Source organism: Trematomus bernacchii, unplaced genomic scaffold (assembly GCF_902827165.1).
Source record: "Trematomus bernacchii unplaced genomic scaffold, fTreBer1.1, whole genome shotgun sequence".
NCBI lineage: Eukaryota > Metazoa > Chordata > Actinopteri > Perciformes > Nototheniidae > Trematomus > Trematomus bernacchii.
Window position 1 is genome coordinate 355,269 of NW_022987776.1, and position 16,869 is coordinate 372,137.

Here is a 16,869-nt window from a genome sequence, read left to right on the forward strand (position 1 = left end):
TGTGTGTGTGTGTGTGTGTGTGTGTGTGTGTGTGTGTGTGTGTGTGTGTGTGTGTGTGTGTGTGTGTGTGTGTGTGTGTGTGTGTGTGTGTGTGTGTGTGTGTGTGTGTGTGTGTGTTGCTCTTCCCTACACACTGGCTCTGTTGTAATTGGTAGTTACAGCTGTAGAAATGTACAGTGTGATGACGCTGATGCTCTAATGCTCGTCCTCTTGCAGCATCATTGAGTCATAAGGCTGGGGGGGTTATATATGATATATGTTTGTTTCGAGAGATGCTGTAACTCCATACGTTACGTTCACACACACCGGGATCTAGAAAAGGTTGAATTTGAGCCGTTGTTTACTTCAGGCAGGTGACAGCAAAGCTTGTAAACTGGGGGAAACTGCAAGAAAAAAGTACCACATTTTGGGGAGTTTTGAGGAGATGACAGTAAGAAAGTGAAGCGGAACAAATTAACTTAAAGGCTCATATTCAAATTTGTAATGCACATTTAAAGGGTCAGTTCACCCAAATCACAAAGAAACTCTGTCCCTAGAACAACCCCGAGTCATCCAGAGCTTTTGGGGATGGTTTTACGCTATGATTGGACAAATACTTCAGCCTCAACATACAACATTATACTAGACATAAATACAATGTATTTGTGAGCACAAAAACACGTGTTTGCATAATTGTCAAACCAAATCATATTTTAATAACCAAAAAAACACTTACAGTAAAATTAGCATGTGTTTCGGCACATTTGTGATTTCTTTATTTGCATTGACGTTAAAACTGCAGCGCGTTTCTCCAAATGGAAATGTTTTGTGACGTTGTGACGTGTTGGCACCTGTTGGCCACCGTAGTTTCAGACTAAAATAAAACACACAATGTGATCAGCACAAGACAACACACACACACAGAATAAAATCATATTATAGAAAAACCCAGACATTCGAAGCTCCTGAATATTCAATAATAATATGAATCGTCAAAGATAAACACAGACGATCCACATCAGAAACACTTCTCTCGGTTCAAATGAGAACACGATGATTTATTTATTCATTCAGGGACGTTTCCAGCAGTGAAGACTGAAAACAAGAGGGCACGGTTTAATGGACTCTTTCTGTGTGATCTGTAGAAACAATCTGTAAATGCTGTGTGTGTTCAAACTGCAGATATGTGATGGAGACGGAGAGTACTTCAGGTATAAATGAAGAAGTGTGAAGAATAGGAGTGCTGCAAACGGATCGACGTTTTGTTCAATTCTCAAGGATTTCCTGCAATGGGTTGGAGAGGTTTTGTTAGTGTTTTTCGAACATAAACGCTCCTCAAAGATGAAAATATGGGGATTTTGAGTTGAAATGTACGTAGGCAGGGTCCAAAATCAGCATTTAGTATCTGTTGCGTCAAGCTTTGGGTTAAAACTGTCCCTTTTACAGCAGAATATCATCATTTCATCACAAGGAAATCATAGCACAACAAAATGGCACAAAAACTGTTTATTCCAGAAAACAAGGTAATATTTCTTCATATTTCTGCGATCAAGTCCCAAAATGCTGACGTTGACCCGCTATCCTACCCTAATATTTAATATCAGCACTTTTCTTCTGCAGGCTTCATACATGTGAGCGTGGAAAGTGACATGAACTATATTTACTGCACAAACTGTTATATTGTATGCATGTGGAGTTATTGTACAGAATCTGTAATATCTATTCTATATTTTCTAAAATAGTATATGTTAATGTTCTTATTAGTATTTCCCAGGGTTTCTATTCGTATATCTATGAACACGTGTGCATGCTCAGTTTGAGACCGTGGGGTCAGATGTGATGCTCTGATGATGAAGTGCCTGATTTCCACTATGATGACGAGATGATCCACATTTTGCATGAAGCTTTTCTTCTCGTTGCTCTCTGTGAATGCTGCTGTACGACTGCATGCATGACATGTGAATACAGGATGTAAAGACCTGGACCAGGACTGAGGTCCAAGTGGAACAAGACTCAGGTTCAGATCCACAACAGGACAACATGAAGTCAAAACAAGACCAAGACTAGACCAAGACAAGACCAAGACTAGACCAAGACAAGACCAAAACTAGACCAAGACTAGACCAAGACAAGACCAAAACTAGACCAAAACTAGACCAAGACAAGACCAAAACTAGACCAAAACAAAACCAAGACTAGACCAAGACTACACCAAGACCAAGACTAGACCAAGACAAGACCAAAACTAGACCAAGACAAGACCAAGACTAGACCAAAACTAGACCAAAAGAAAACCAAGACTAGACCAACACTACACCAAGACCAAGACTAGACCAAGACTAGACCAAGACAAGACCAAAACTAGACCAAAACTAGACCAAAACAAGACCAAAACAAAACCAAGACTAGACCAAGACTAGACCAAGACTAGACCAAGACTAGACCAAGACCAAGACTAGACCAAGACTAGACCAAGACTACACCAAGACCAAGACTAGACCAAGACAAGACCAAGACTAGACCAAGACTAGACCAAGACAAGACCAAAACTAGACCAAGACTAGACCAAGACAAGACCAAAACACTTATTTAATATTTAGGAATTTATTGTTATTTGATGGCAAATATTATTAATATGAGAAAAGCTGTTATAGTGACTTGAGCCCCTTAAGTTTACTTGGCTTTCTATAGCTGAACAAATAAGTATTTACAAAATAAAGGTCCAGAGACGAGTCTGAAACACTGATTCTGTAGAGACAGAGACGAGTCTGAAACACTGATTCTGTAGAGACAGAGACGAGTCTGAAACACTGATTCTGTAGAGACAGAGACGAGTCTGAAACACTGATTCTGTAGAGACAGAGACGAGTCTGAAACACTGATTCTGTAGAGACAGAGACGAGTCTGAAACACTGATTCTCTAGAGACAGAGACGAGTCTGAAACACTGATTCTCTAGAGTGAAACATTGAGTCTGAAACACTGATTCTGTAGAGTCTGAAACATTGAGTCTGAAACACTGATTCTCTAGAGTCTGAAACATTGAGTCTGAAACACTGATTCTTCAGTCCTGGTCCGGTCTGCATGTTGAGACCCTGCAGCTCCAGAAAGCTCTTTTTGTACCAAGTTTTGTCGTTGCCAATAAAACCCAGAAGATTCCCCGCTGAGGGAACGTCTGTCCGCCATCTGTCTCCTTTTTCTGACTCCTTGTTCCTGTCTCCTTGTTTCTGTCTCCTTGTTTCTGTCTCCTTGTTCCTGTCTCCTCGTTTCTGTCTCTCCTTGTTTCTGTCTCTCCTTGTTCCTGTCTCCTTGTTTCTGTCTCCTTGTTCCTGTCTCCTCGTTTCTGTCTCTCCTTGTTTCTGTCTCCTTGTTCCTGTCTCCTTGTTCCTGTCTCCTTGTTCCTGTCTCCTCGTTTCTGTCTCCTTGTTTGTCTTAATTCTGAGAATGAGGCTTTATTTTAACCAACAACAACTAACCCACGGCAGCTCGTCCTCCTCAGATTTGCTGGTAGAGATTTCCAGTTGTGGATTTACAGATTAAGGAAAGTATTTTGTGTTTTTGGCCGCAGTTTAATCTTCGGCAGCAGATGCTTTGGTTTTAAGATGTAGCCTCCGAACACTGATGATGATCTGCTTTTGTACATTTTATTAGCTGTTCAGTTGAACCTTTGTTCCTTCTCAAAGTAAGGGAGTATTGAGATTTATTTGACTCATTTTAAAGAGCTTTTATCTGTTCCTTACATTAATTATGTGGCGTTGGATCACTCAAATCTACTATTTATTTCCCTAAAGTGATTTAAAGTAAAGCCAAACAATAGTGATCTCGTTTTGTATCACCATACTCCCATTATGTATTATAAGATAAAGAGTATAGCATAAAAAAAAGGTATTTCCTAAGAGTCTTTAAAATGTCTTAAAAAATAACTATACATTTATTTGGTTATATTTCCAGACCCAGTGATGAACGGTGTGTTAAACCTCATTTCAGCATTTTAAAGGGGACCTATCATGCACTTTTGTACGTCTTTTCTACATGAATATGTGTCCCCGGTGTTCCAGGGAACTCACCAAGTGTCAGAAAACACAACCCTCTCTATTTTCCTCCATACCCAAATCTCTAAAAAAGGGGCTGCAACGGATCTGATAAAAACTGATCCAGATTTGAACACTGTCCTGACGTCAGGACGGTGGCGCTACGGCTATTGGGCCAACTCCACCAATCAGGAGGAGACAGCCACGGCCATTGCCGTTCGAAAGCGCTGGAGACGCTGTAGTACATATGCCAGGCCAGTAGATGGTGCTGTTCTCACTGAATCAGCCCTTGCAAAAACAGAGCTAGAAAATGTCAAATTGAGTGAAATGAGGCATGGCTAAAATGCATGATCTGTTTGGTATTTTGAAAAAAAAAAAGTATAAATATGCCTTATATAGGTATGGTCCTACACTATATTATTCAAATATAGCATGATAGGTCCACTTTAAGTAAATGAGAAAAAATAGGTTTTAAATTCAAGTTTTTCACTTTTTGGAAATTAAATTAATGAAGTAATCTGCATTTTGTTTGGGTCTCAAAGTCTCAGGATAAGGATCAGTTAGAAGGACTTAAGTGTTTAGAGTAAATAAAGAACACCTGAACTTTTGAAAGGACATCCATAACATGAATCTGTTTGCAACTTATATATCAATATTCAAATTACTGTATATATATAATATTCTGCACTATTTCTGTTATATCGTCCTGTATCGTCCTGTATGGCTCATCATCCTACATTCTAAATAAACTGCAATATATCCAGAACTGCGCTGCCCGCCTCCTCACCCACACCCGCTCCAGAGACCACATCACCCCGTCCTCCAGACCCCACACCCGCTCCAGAGACCACATCACCCCGTCCTCCAGACCCCACACCCGCTCCAGAGACCACATCACCCCGTCCTCCAGACCCCACACCCGCTCCAGAGGACCACCATCACCCCGTCCTCCAGACCCCCACACCCGCTCCAGAGACCGCATCAACCCCGTCCTCCAGACCGCCACACCCGCCTCCAGAGACCACATCACCCCCGTCCTCCAGACCCCACACCCGCTCCAGAGACCGCATCACCCCGTCCTCCAGACCCCACACCCGCTCCAGAGACCACATCACCCCGTCCTCCAGACCCCACACCCGCTCCAGAGACCGCATCACCCCGTCCTCCAGACCCCACACCCGCTCCAGAGACCACATCATCCCCGTCCTTCCAGACCCCACACCCGCCTCCAGAGGACCGCATCACCCCGTCCTCCAGGACCGCACACCCGCTCCAGAGACCACATCACCCCGTCCTCCAGACCCCACACCCGCTCCAGAGACCGCATCACCCCGTCCTCCAGACCCCACACCCGCTCCAAAGACCACGTCACCCCATCCTCCAGACCCCACACCCGCTCCAGAGACAACATCACCCCGTCCTCCAGACCCCACACCCGCTCCAGAGACCACATCACCCCGTCCTCCAGACCCCACACCCGCTCCAGAGACCGCATCACCCCGTCCTCCAGACCCCACACCCGCTCCAGAGACCGCATCACCCCGTCCTCCAGACCCCACACCCGCTCCAGAGACCGCATCACCCCGTCCTCCAGAACCCACACCCGCTCCAGAGACCACATCACCCCGTCCTCCAGACCCCACACCCGCTCCAGAGACCACATCACCCCGTCCTCCAGACCCCACACCCGCTCCAGAGACCACATCACCCGTCCTCCAGACCCCACACCCGCTCCAGAGACCACATCACCCCGTCCTCCAGACCCCACACCCGCTCCAGAGACCACATCACCCCGTCCTCCAGACCCCACACCCGCTCCAGAGACCACATCACCCCGTCCTCCAGACCCCACACCCGCTCCAGAGACCACATCACCCCCGTCCTTCAAAACCTGCACTGGCTCCCTGTCCGTCAACGAATACACTTCGAAATCCTTCTGCTAACACACAAAGTTCTCAACAACCAGCCCCCGCCCCCCTACCTCACCGACCTGATCCATACACCCCTTCCCGCAGCCTTCGCTCATCAGAAACCAATCTCCTTTCTATCCCCACACGAACCAAGCACCAAACCTGGGGGGACAGAGCCTTCTCCATCGCTGCCCTGGAGAAGGCTCTGGAACTCCCTTCCACAACACATCAGAGACTGCACCGACCCCCCACCCCCCCCCCCCCCCCCCACCTTCAAAACACTGACCAAAACACACCTCTTCAGACTGGCTTTTAATTTGTGAATTATGTTGTGTTTGTGTCATTTCTATTATATCTCGTTTTATCACCACTGTAAAGTGTCTTTGAGCACCAGAAAAAGCGCTTGGAAATTAAATGTATTATTATTATTATTATTATTATTATATTACGCGCTTTGAGCACCAGGAAAAGCGCTATATAAATGTAATGTATTATTATTATTATTATATTATATTTTATTTGTATTTACTTGCACTATTTTATCTGTTTTATTGTGTTGCACTGTTGGAGGAGCGTAATATGTAATTGTCATAACTACGCTGTAGCTACCTACAAATTACAATAAAAGCCTTGAATCCTTGAATCTTGAATCAGATGTCCTCAAACAAAACAAAGAAACAACCCATGTTTTGTTTGATTTGTTTTGTTCTTCCTCCTCTGAAGAGACGCAGGATGAAATCTGGAGCGTCATCATTGTGCTTACTCAGTCTCCTAGCAACAGGAAACATCTGCCTCCGAGAGGACCAATCAGGACGCCACGCAAAGAGAGGTGTGTGTGTGCGTGTGCGTGTGCGTGTGTGTGTGTGTGTGTGTGTGTGTGTGTGTGTGTGTGTGTGTGTGTGTGTGTGTGTGTGTGTGTGTGTGTGTGTGTGTGTGTGTGTGTGTGTGTGTGTGTGTGAACGGGATATTTTAGGAGGCGTCTCACCCCTTTAGGAGCTCTGGAGCTGGAAGTGTCTGCAGGGACCGAGAGAGCGACTGAATTCAGGCCGGAAAAGAGCGTCTGTGAGTCGGCGTGAGAACGGTGGATTTGTCGCCGAAGAGCGGAGCATTTTACCGGAGAAAGAGAGGCTTTAAAACTCGGATTAACTGACCTGCTGCTGGGCTGAATCATAGGTAAGAAGCTCGGATATCTGATGGATTTAATGGAGGTGCACTTTGCATTTCAAACAGCAGCTATACTCTCTTTTTGAAACTGCGCATTGGACAAGTTTAGCTTTCAAACGTGGTGGATGAACAACACACAGGAGAATAGGACAAAAAACAGTGAGATTTAGAAGTGAGATCAAATTAAAATAACATGCAAACCGAAGAAAAACATAATATATGTGCATAATTCTACATAATAATATATTTTAAACTATCTTAAAATAAAAGGAATACACGCAATTTGTACATCAAGTGAATCTCAGGACTCCAAATGAGATGGTTTTACATTTTTCAGATAAACTAAGAGATTGAGAGTTCTTCTATGGGTTAATAAAAGTGTCTTCATAATCATAATAATGTAATATATAACTATATAATGGATTATTGTTGCACATGTCAAAACACAGGGCTAAAAAGTGCTATTTTGATTAAAGTAGGTTAAAAAGGAAAAGCACGTTAAATGAACATGTTTGTAATTCAGCTGTTTTACCCCGTAGAGTATCTGAGTATCACACACACACACACACACACACACACACACACACACACACACACACACACACACACACACACACACACACACACACACGCTTCCCACGCATCCCTCTCTCATGCATCATTCTACTCAGCAGTCGGTTGTTAAACTGAGTCACCGCAGCAGCTTCAGGGAAAGCTGGCGAGAACGATAAAGCTTCCCACTCTGTGTTTATGATTGATTTATGGCATTTTAAATAACACACACACACACACACACACACACACGCACACGCACACGCACACGCACACGCACGCACACACACACACACACACACACTCACACACTGCCCTCTTATCTCTCCTCCTCCTCTTTCTTGAATCTTAATGAGCTTCTAAGGAAAACAGATTTTCTTTTTTCTTCACTGCTTTATAAATAATAAAGGGTAAACCCAGGATGTAATATAGCAGTGCCTACAGAGGGTTTTAATGTGAAAATCCTTCAAATAAATTGCAGACATATTGACGTCAATAAGACATTTAATATCACATTTCATCCAAAAAATGAACGTTCATATTATTCATTTTTAATCACATTTTATTTACATTTATTTGATTGATTTTCGTTTCATTCTCGTTTTGAAGGTGGCCTTTCTTCTGATAATGGGTTTTTTGTTTGATGTCTCTTTACAAAAAGAGCTGCTTTCATTGATCCTTTACACCAAAAACATGTCGACATTATCCTCAGGCTGTTTGGAATATCAATTATATTTCAAGTAAGACAGCACCTAAAATGTTATCAAGGGGTTCAAATGGGCGTTATCGGATATCGATAAGTAACAACGTAGTAGATGTTATCATTGGTTTTCATGATTGATCCCAAAAAGAAGGACTAAAAACATCCATGCTGTAGAAAGGTGATTTAAGATGACAACAGTTGAGGTTTAAGAAAAGAAAATATCCAATTACATGTTGGCATCTCTGAAAGATGGTTTACTTCCTTCATGATAAAATTATTTATTGTTTTTCCTCCTCCTCCTCCTTCTCCTCCTTCTCCTCCTCCTCCTCCTCCTCCTCCTCCTCCTCCTCCTCCTCCTCCTCCTCCTCCTCCTCCTCCTCCTCCTCCTCCTCCTCCTCCTCCTCCTCCTCCTCCTCCAGGAGATGTGGAGGTACATGTCAGTGAAGAGGCAGTGATTCAGCAGCTGAGCATCATCTGTGGATCTTCAGCAGGTAATCAGAGCTCCTTTCTGTCACCTCCTTTCCTCCCAGTGACTCATGTGATCACCAGGCATCACTACTGCTTTCCCTGGTGATGGAAACAGGTGATTTGATGGCCCTATAAAACACGTACATGTAATATCGTGTCCGTGCAACAAGCTGCTTTTGACATAGTATCAGCCTAAAGTTAAAATAGCGTACATTTGAGCACCAGTGGCACACATCCAACAGACACAAATAAACCATCATCTTGAATGCTTTTAGCTCAGGTTTGGTCTCCACCCAATGTTACTGTACTGTACAGCTAAAGGCTCTAAAAACCAAAACCAAATATGCAACTCAAGCTGTATAACTCTAAAATGTGGCTTTGAATAGTTTCTAAGCTGTATTCATCTCAATTGATTGAATGTTGAATGTGATATATAAATATGAAATTCAGTGGCCTCAAATATCCTAATTTTCTCCAACCTCATTATATGAACCTCTAACAGAGGGCTCAGCACATGCTTTAATTGTGTTGTTGGGTAAAAAAATGTCCCCTCTGTTAAATAATCTAATGTCTGTTTTTCGTTTCCTCCAGCAGCCCCTTCCCTGTGAGAGAAACAAACCTTCAACAACGTCGAAAGTTGCTTACTTCAAGAGGAAATATGCGGAGGAGGAGGATTTGCACAGAGGCCTACGTGGATATCTTCAAAAAGTATGTCCTGCCTTTTGATCAGAATTTCCTTTCACTATTCATGTCTTTCTTAAAGCCCCTGATTTTCTGTGGTTTTCATCCTTGACCCATCTCAAGTGTTTGTCATCTTTGCATTGTATAGGTTTTCTTTACATTTCTGTGTGTGTTGCCTTTCTGTTTGTGATTATAACCCTGAGCATCTTCTCTCTTTGTGCCATTACATCCTTTTCCTTGATGACTTTCAATCTCTCATTGCAAAAGTGAATACTAACGATTCTCCATTCTCTGCTTCGATGCAGACGAATCCTCTATGTTCATGACAGTAGTGTCTCTACTTTAAAGAGTCCTCCCTGCTGATGTTCAGGTGTATATCAGTATGTAGTGTCTCTACTTTAAAGAGTCCTCCCTGCTGATGTTCAGGTGTATATCAGTATGTAGTGTCTCTACTTTAAAGAGTCCTCCCTGCTGATGTTCAGGTGTATATCAGTATGTAGTGTCTCTACTTTAAAGAGTCCTCTCCTGTTGATGTTCAGGTGTATATCAGTATGTAGTGTCTCTACTTTAAAGAGTCCTCCCTGCTGATGTTCAGGTGTATATCAGTATGTAGTGTCTCTACTTTAAAGAGTCCTCTCCTGCTGATGTTCAGGTGTATATCAGTATGTAGTGTCTCTACTTTAAAGAGTCCTCTCCTGCTGATGTTCAGGTGTATATCAGTATGTAGTGTTTCTACTTTAAAGAGTCCTCTCCTGCTGATGTTCAGGTGTATATCAGTATGTAGTGTCTCTACTTTAAAGAGTCCTCCCTGCTGATGTTCAGGTGTATATCAGTATGTAGTGTCTCTACTTTAAAGAGTCCTCCCTGCTGATGTTCAGGTGTATATCAGTATGTAGTGTCTCTACTTTAAAGAGTCCTCTCCTGTTGATGTTCAGGTGTATATCAGTATGTAGTGTCTCTACTTTAAAGAGTCCTCCCTGCTGATGTTCAGGTGTATATCAGTATGTAGTGTCTCTACTTTAAAGAGTCCTCTCCTGCTGATGTTCAGGTGTATATCAGTATGTAGTGTCTCTACTTTAAAGAGTCCTCTCCTGCTGATGTTCAGGTGTATATCAGTATGTAGTGTCTCTACTTTAAAGAGTCCTCTCCTGCTGATGTTCAGGTGTATATCAGTATGTAGTGTCTCTACTTTAAAGAGTCCTCTCCTGCTGATGTTCAGGTGTATATCAGTATGTAGTGTCTCTACTTTAAAGAGTCCTCTCCTGCTGATGTTCAGGTGTATATCAGTATGTAGTATCTCTACTTTAAAGAGTCCTCTCCTGCTGATGTTCAGGTGTATATCAATATGTAGTGTCTCTACTTTAAAGAGTCCTCTCCTGCTGATGTTCAGGTGTATATCAGTATGTAGCGTCTCTACTTTAAAGAGTCCTCTCCTGCTGATGTTCAGGTGTATATCAGTATGTAGTGTCTCTACTTTAAAGAGTCCTCTCCTGCTGATGTTCAGGTGTATATCAGTATGTAGTGTCTCTACTTTAAAGAGTCCTCTCCTGCTGATGTTCAGGTGTATATCAGTATGTAGTGTCTCTACTTTAAAGAGTCCTCTCCTGCTGATGTTCAGGTGTAGATCAGTATGTAGTGTCTCTTCTTTAAAGAGTCCTCTCCTGCTGATGTTTAATGATGATTTAATGTTGTAGAACAAAACGTGATCCGTCTCTTCAATGTGTCTCAACCACAGACCTTATTTCCAGATATTTCAACCCAGTCTCACAAAAGAACGTGTAATAGCTCCGTTTGTCCACAGGGCAAAACGTAGTATATTCACAAATAACCCTCTCAAGACGTGACAAGGATACAATATTTTGTAAAAAAAAAAACATGGAGCTCAAATAATCTTCCCAATATCTATCAAACTATGGATCCTACACATCCACTGGACGTAGATTCTACAAGTACAATATAAACTTCTCGCTAAATGTAATCAAAAAGCATTTTAACCAAACTATCCTACAATTTAGGATTTTCCACTAAAGATAAATCGGGTGTCCGCCATGTTTTTTTTTCTCACGCTGGGAAAGTTTGTGATCACGTGACATGGACACTGGTCGTTAGAAATGAATAGGACAAAAATATTGTATCCATGTCACGTCTTGAGAGGGTTATTTGTGAATATACTACGTTGTGCCCTGTGGACAAACGTAGCTATTACACGTTCTTTTGTGAGGCTGGGTTGGCTATTTTCCAAAAACTAGTTCAAACATCCCGTTGACTCTGAGACGAGGGAACAGGAAGTGGTCAAATGCTAACTCACTTCCGGGTTTTAGGACTCATTCCTGCACCACTCTATTGCTAGGAATGAACTCTAAAGCAGCGGTTCTCAACTGGTCAGGCCTCCGGACCCACTTTTTCCTTTGTCAATAAATCGCGACCCGAAATGTTGAACCACTCAAATCTATTCAACAAAAAATCGTGCTGTAATATATACGCTTTTCAGCATACAAGATTCATTAAAGTGAAGTACAGTGCATCCCTTATATCCCTTCACAGAACTAAAGTATGCTTTTAAAAAAGGTTTAATGAGATGATGGAATCAAAGCTGAACTGTATCACACAAAAAGGCACACATGCTGAAAAACCCACCCCAGCAGGGGGTCTGGGGGGATTCTCCCCCAGGAGATTTTTTGAAATTCTAACATCTAAACTACGCATTCTGGTACACTCTATTACTACCCGACATATTAATAATATTTTATGCCATTGTTTGTTTTTCACTTTGTTCTGAAGCTGAACTTGCTGCTCCGCACAGAGAGAAGAGCAAAGAGGAGAGAGTTTGTGTGAATTACTTTAAATGGTGGGTAAGGGTAGATAGCCCCCATTGTTCTGTGACCTGTCAATCATCAAACCGGGGGTCATATTTCATTATGTGTTCATTTGTATCTGAAGTTGTACCCATGGATGTATAAAGAATAGTTCTACCGTAAAGTTATTCTCCGTGGGGACAGCAAAGATGTTTTATTGAGAAGATGATCACTACGTGACAGAAGTTTTCAAAACCGTTTATGGTCTCCGGTACTTCCAGTCCGACGCCGACTGCATGCACAGCGTTAGAAAATCCGGCTTTCAAAATAAAAAAATAAAAATTTCAATTTATTTTTCTTCGCTCACACATCTGCGACCCACTCGAAACGGGTCCGCGACCCACTTTTGGGTCGCGACCCACCAGTTGAGAACCACTGCTCTAAAGCCTTCTGTGTTTCTTCTTCTGCAGCACCTGATACTGCAGGAGGATCGGAGCTGCATCCTGAAGCTTTCCCTGGAAAAACTGAGGTTTCTGGAGGATCCTGAAGCCTACCTGAGGCGCTCCGTCCTCATCAACAACCTGCTGAGGAAGATCCACCATGAAGAGGAGGAACTGGAGGAAGAGGAGGAGGAAGAAGAGGAAGAGGTAGAAGAACAGGAGGAGGAAGAAGAAGATGAGGAGGTGATAGGAGAGAGGAGGTTGTTTTACCCGGACAGGAAGAGGGTTAAAGTGCTGGTGATGGATTGTTGCTCTCCAGCGTTTGGCCTGGAGGAGCTTCAGAAGTACAAATTGGTGCCGTTTTACCCGTCGTCCGGATGCCTTTACAGCCTGGGAGCCTGTCCAGGAATCACCCCGAACCACCAGGTGCTTCTGTACAACCTGGACGACAACGGATGATCCTCCAATCAGAGAGGGCAACATTACACACATCCTTCACTCAAGTAGAAGTACAGATACTCGTGTTTAAAAATACTCTGGTGAAAGTAGAAGTACTGACTAAACTTCTTTACTCAAGTCAAAGTAAAGAGGGCTTTGAAATGTACTTCAGTAAAAAGTACCCATAACTAGCAGCTGTTTTAAAGAGTACCTGACCTCCCTTTATATTAATAGAACAATAATGTCATTGTTAGCTAATGAATGTTTCCATGCTGAACAACGGCAACATGACAACGTTTTCATTGGTCCCTCTTCTTTAGAGAAGACCAGGAAATGATGGATACACGGATCGTGTTCAAATCAATAGGCACGCAATGACTCTAAATAATAATGATCACGCCACCAAACACACATTCAAACTAAAGGAACCAGCCTGTTTGGAAAATGTAACAAGTAGAAAGTACAGGTATTTGGGTTCAACATGTAAGAAGTAGAAAGTACAGGTATTTGTGTTCAAAATGTAAGAAGTCAAAGTAAAAAGTTGTCAGAAAAATAAATAGTGGAGTAAAGTACTGATACCAGAAACATGTAAGTACAGTAACGAAGTCCACTACTTCCCACCTCTGTCCAGACGTCACTTTCAGGCCTTTTTTTAAAGGAAATGTATCAGTTCACGTTACGAGCAAGTGGATATAATGCCTACTGTTTGTTTAAAATCACCTGAAGGGAAGCTGCTGTTGTTTAAAACCGTCGAGGGACAGGTGGCGTAGGGTCTATTTTGTTTGTTTATATCCAGGATCAACAGGGTTTTTGAAGTCAATCTCTGTCTCAGCGTCACTGCCATTTTACTGAAATTGTGAGAGACTTGAAACAGGCTGTTGTTGTTGTTGTGTTATGGATTCTTATTGTTATTGTTGCTCATGTGAACCGTGAGCGTTTTCAGGGATGTACAGACCGTAAGCCACTATTTTTTGATGCACCTTGGCTTATACGTGCTGAATGCTTACGTCACCTTTTTATGCTACTTTGTGATTTATGAAATATTGTTTGTAACATTCCCTGGACTGTGTGAATTGTCCTGATATCTCAAGATATGTTCTGAGGTTTGTTTACTTCCTGTGGGAAGACTGTTTCTCTGTGATTATTGTCCTGTGTTTTGCATCACTCTGCTGCCCCCTGCTGGTGAAATCACTCACATTACAGCCCTTTCTAGTGGCTGCTGTGTTCAAGTCTCACAATGAAAGGGAAAGAAAAGTAATTATGGAACTTAAAACTCCCAATTTAGCATTCACAAGCAGTATATAAGCATTTAATAAGTTGAATGGAGGCTTGTGTAACAAGTCCTTACTTTTCTTATAGTTGAGAAGTGAAAGAACTTGAGTGGCTTCTTGTTTCTTCTCAGTTTAGTTTTTCATTTACTGAACCCAAATGATAATGATTTTCAGCACTATTGTGGTTTAAAGCTGAAATGGGCACTCATATATCAGGTCATTCTGAAGTTCAGTTTCAAAATAAAAGACCTTTGAAATCTCATGAGCTATCGTCCCTCTATTTTTTTCAGTGGCGAACCGTGTCTATCACAACTGGACCTTCTGTAGACACACCGGCCCCCCCGCCGTTATAATGTCCGTCTTTTCACTGAATTGTCATCTTGAAAAGGGTACTCACAACATGCCGCAACACCATGATCTTCACCTGTTGCACTTGCCGTTTCAACGTGTAGGTGTGCGTCATATGAGAGGCCCCGCCTTACATCTTCCGCCACAGATTTGGGGAAATTGGTCCGTGCGCAAAGCATTGTGGGGATTTTAAGACCGCGGAGTCTACTCATGTGCAGCCTCGATATTTCCCCAAACGGAGTATGCCGGGCTCGGTAGATTTCCAAGTATGCTGGAGATTGGAACAGTACTTCGGCGGCACTCGATGACGTAGTATGCTTGAAATAGTGGCTCTGAAGCAGCTTTACTCACATTGAGAAACACCCACAGTCTCGAGCCAGTGAACTACCGGGCCTTCTAGAGCAGTGGTTCTCAACTGGTGGGTCGCGACCCAAAAGTGGGTTGCGGACCCGTTTCGAGTGGGTTTTTTTTTTTTTAAAGTCAAACTTTTATTTTGAAGGCCCGATTTTCTAACGCTGTGCATGCAGTAGGCGTTGGACTGGAAGTACCGGAGACCATAAAACGGTTTTGAAAACTTCTGTCACGTAGTGATCATCTTCTCAATAAAACATCTTTGCTGATGTTTTTTCGAGTCTTCTGGCCAATCAGAATCAAGATTGTTGCCGGAAGTCCCCACGGAGAATAACTTTGCAGTAGAACTACTCTTTATACATCCATGGGTACAACTTCAGATAAAAATGAACACATAATTAAATATGACCCCCGGTTTGATGATTGACAGGTCACAGAACAATGGGGGCTCAGCTTCTTGTTTCTGGACTTCTTGTTTCTGGACTTCTTGTTTCTGGACTTCTTGTTTCTAGAATATGATATGTTTCTGCATCCATCCCCTGTCGGCCACTAGAGGAACTGCAGTTTGTGGCACTTCCTTCTGGGCTTCCCAGCTCTGCGCTATGATGCGCTGATTGGCTGTGGGTGGGCCAGACGTGCGTGTGGGTGGGCCCAGGCCCACCCGGGCCCACCCACAGCTACGTCACTGTCCTGGACATTGGAACAGTCCTTCGGCGGGACTCGATGATGTAGCATCCTTGAAATAGTGGCTCTGGAGCACATTAACACCCATAATGTCTGTCTCTGGGACTGTGGGTGTTTCTCAATGTCGAGGAAGGCTGCTCCAGAGCCACTATTTCAAGGATGCTACGTCATCGAGTGCCGCCGAAGGACTGTTCCAATGTCCAGCATGCTTGGAATTCTACTGAGGCCGGCGTCCTTCGTTGCGGGAAATTTCGAGGCTGCACATGTGTATCCTCCGCGGTCTTAAAATCCCCACAATGCTTTGCGCACGGACCAATTTCCATTTAAGGCGGGGCCTCGCATATGACGCACACCTGCACACCTGTTAGCCTGTTCCACCATTCTTCGTTCTAGGAAGGATTCTTGCCTCGCTTCTGAAGGACCTGACTCGGAGGGACATGTCCTACCAAGGAAGCGTCCTCGACATTGAGAAACACCCTCTGTGTTCATCCAAAACAAAGTCACCACCCAGCTGTAAACAAAAGAAAGGAAATCAACAAATAACTATATATAACGCCTTATTTCTCAGAAGTCAGAAAGCAGATTTTTTTTTCTGAATAATTTGCCTTTTTTCTCAGAATCTTGCCTTTTTTTTTGGAATTCTGCCTTTTTCTCTGATTTCTTTCATAATTTTCAACAAAAAACGCTATACAACACCTCATTTGCATATTTAAACGGTCAGAAAACTTGTAATATTAAATATAATTGTGTTAAGGTCAGTAATGAAGTGGGGAAGTTTCATGGTGATATCTGGTAGTTAAATATTTTACCCCATTCACCTGTAGTGTGTACAACAGGTATGAATTTTACAACCCAGATCTTTAAAGTTCGTTTCAAGTTTACTATCGATCAAATACAGTCTGAGGGGCTCAGGCTTCCTCCATCTTCTTGCATAACTTGATTTGATTCGTAATTATTCTATAAATATACATTTAGATTTATTTGCAAGCCGTCTCTAGGGTTAGGCGTCTCAATGATATGTTTCAAATATAGACCCGAGACCCCTTTTTATTGTT

At 42.7% G+C, this 16,869-nt stretch overlaps 2 long non-coding RNA genes across 2 annotated transcripts; both read left to right on the forward strand.

Annotated features, from left to right (window-relative positions):
• Nucleotides 1-6,892: 6,892 nt before the first annotated feature.
• Nucleotides 6,893-13,343, forward strand: LOC117497140. The gene is made up of 4 exons (XR_004557348.1): nucleotides 6,893-7,092; nucleotides 8,758-8,829; nucleotides 9,398-9,514; nucleotides 12,753-13,343. It is a non-coding gene; the product is annotated as an uncharacterized LOC117497140 (long non-coding RNA).
• A 131-nt stretch (nucleotides 13,344-13,474) lies between these two features.
• LOC117497136 lies at nucleotides 13,475-14,693 on the forward strand. Its single transcript, XR_004557347.1, has 2 exons — nucleotides 13,475-13,626; nucleotides 13,664-14,693. It is a non-coding gene; the product is annotated as an uncharacterized LOC117497136 (long non-coding RNA).
• Nucleotides 14,694-16,869: the final 2,176 nt, after the last annotated feature.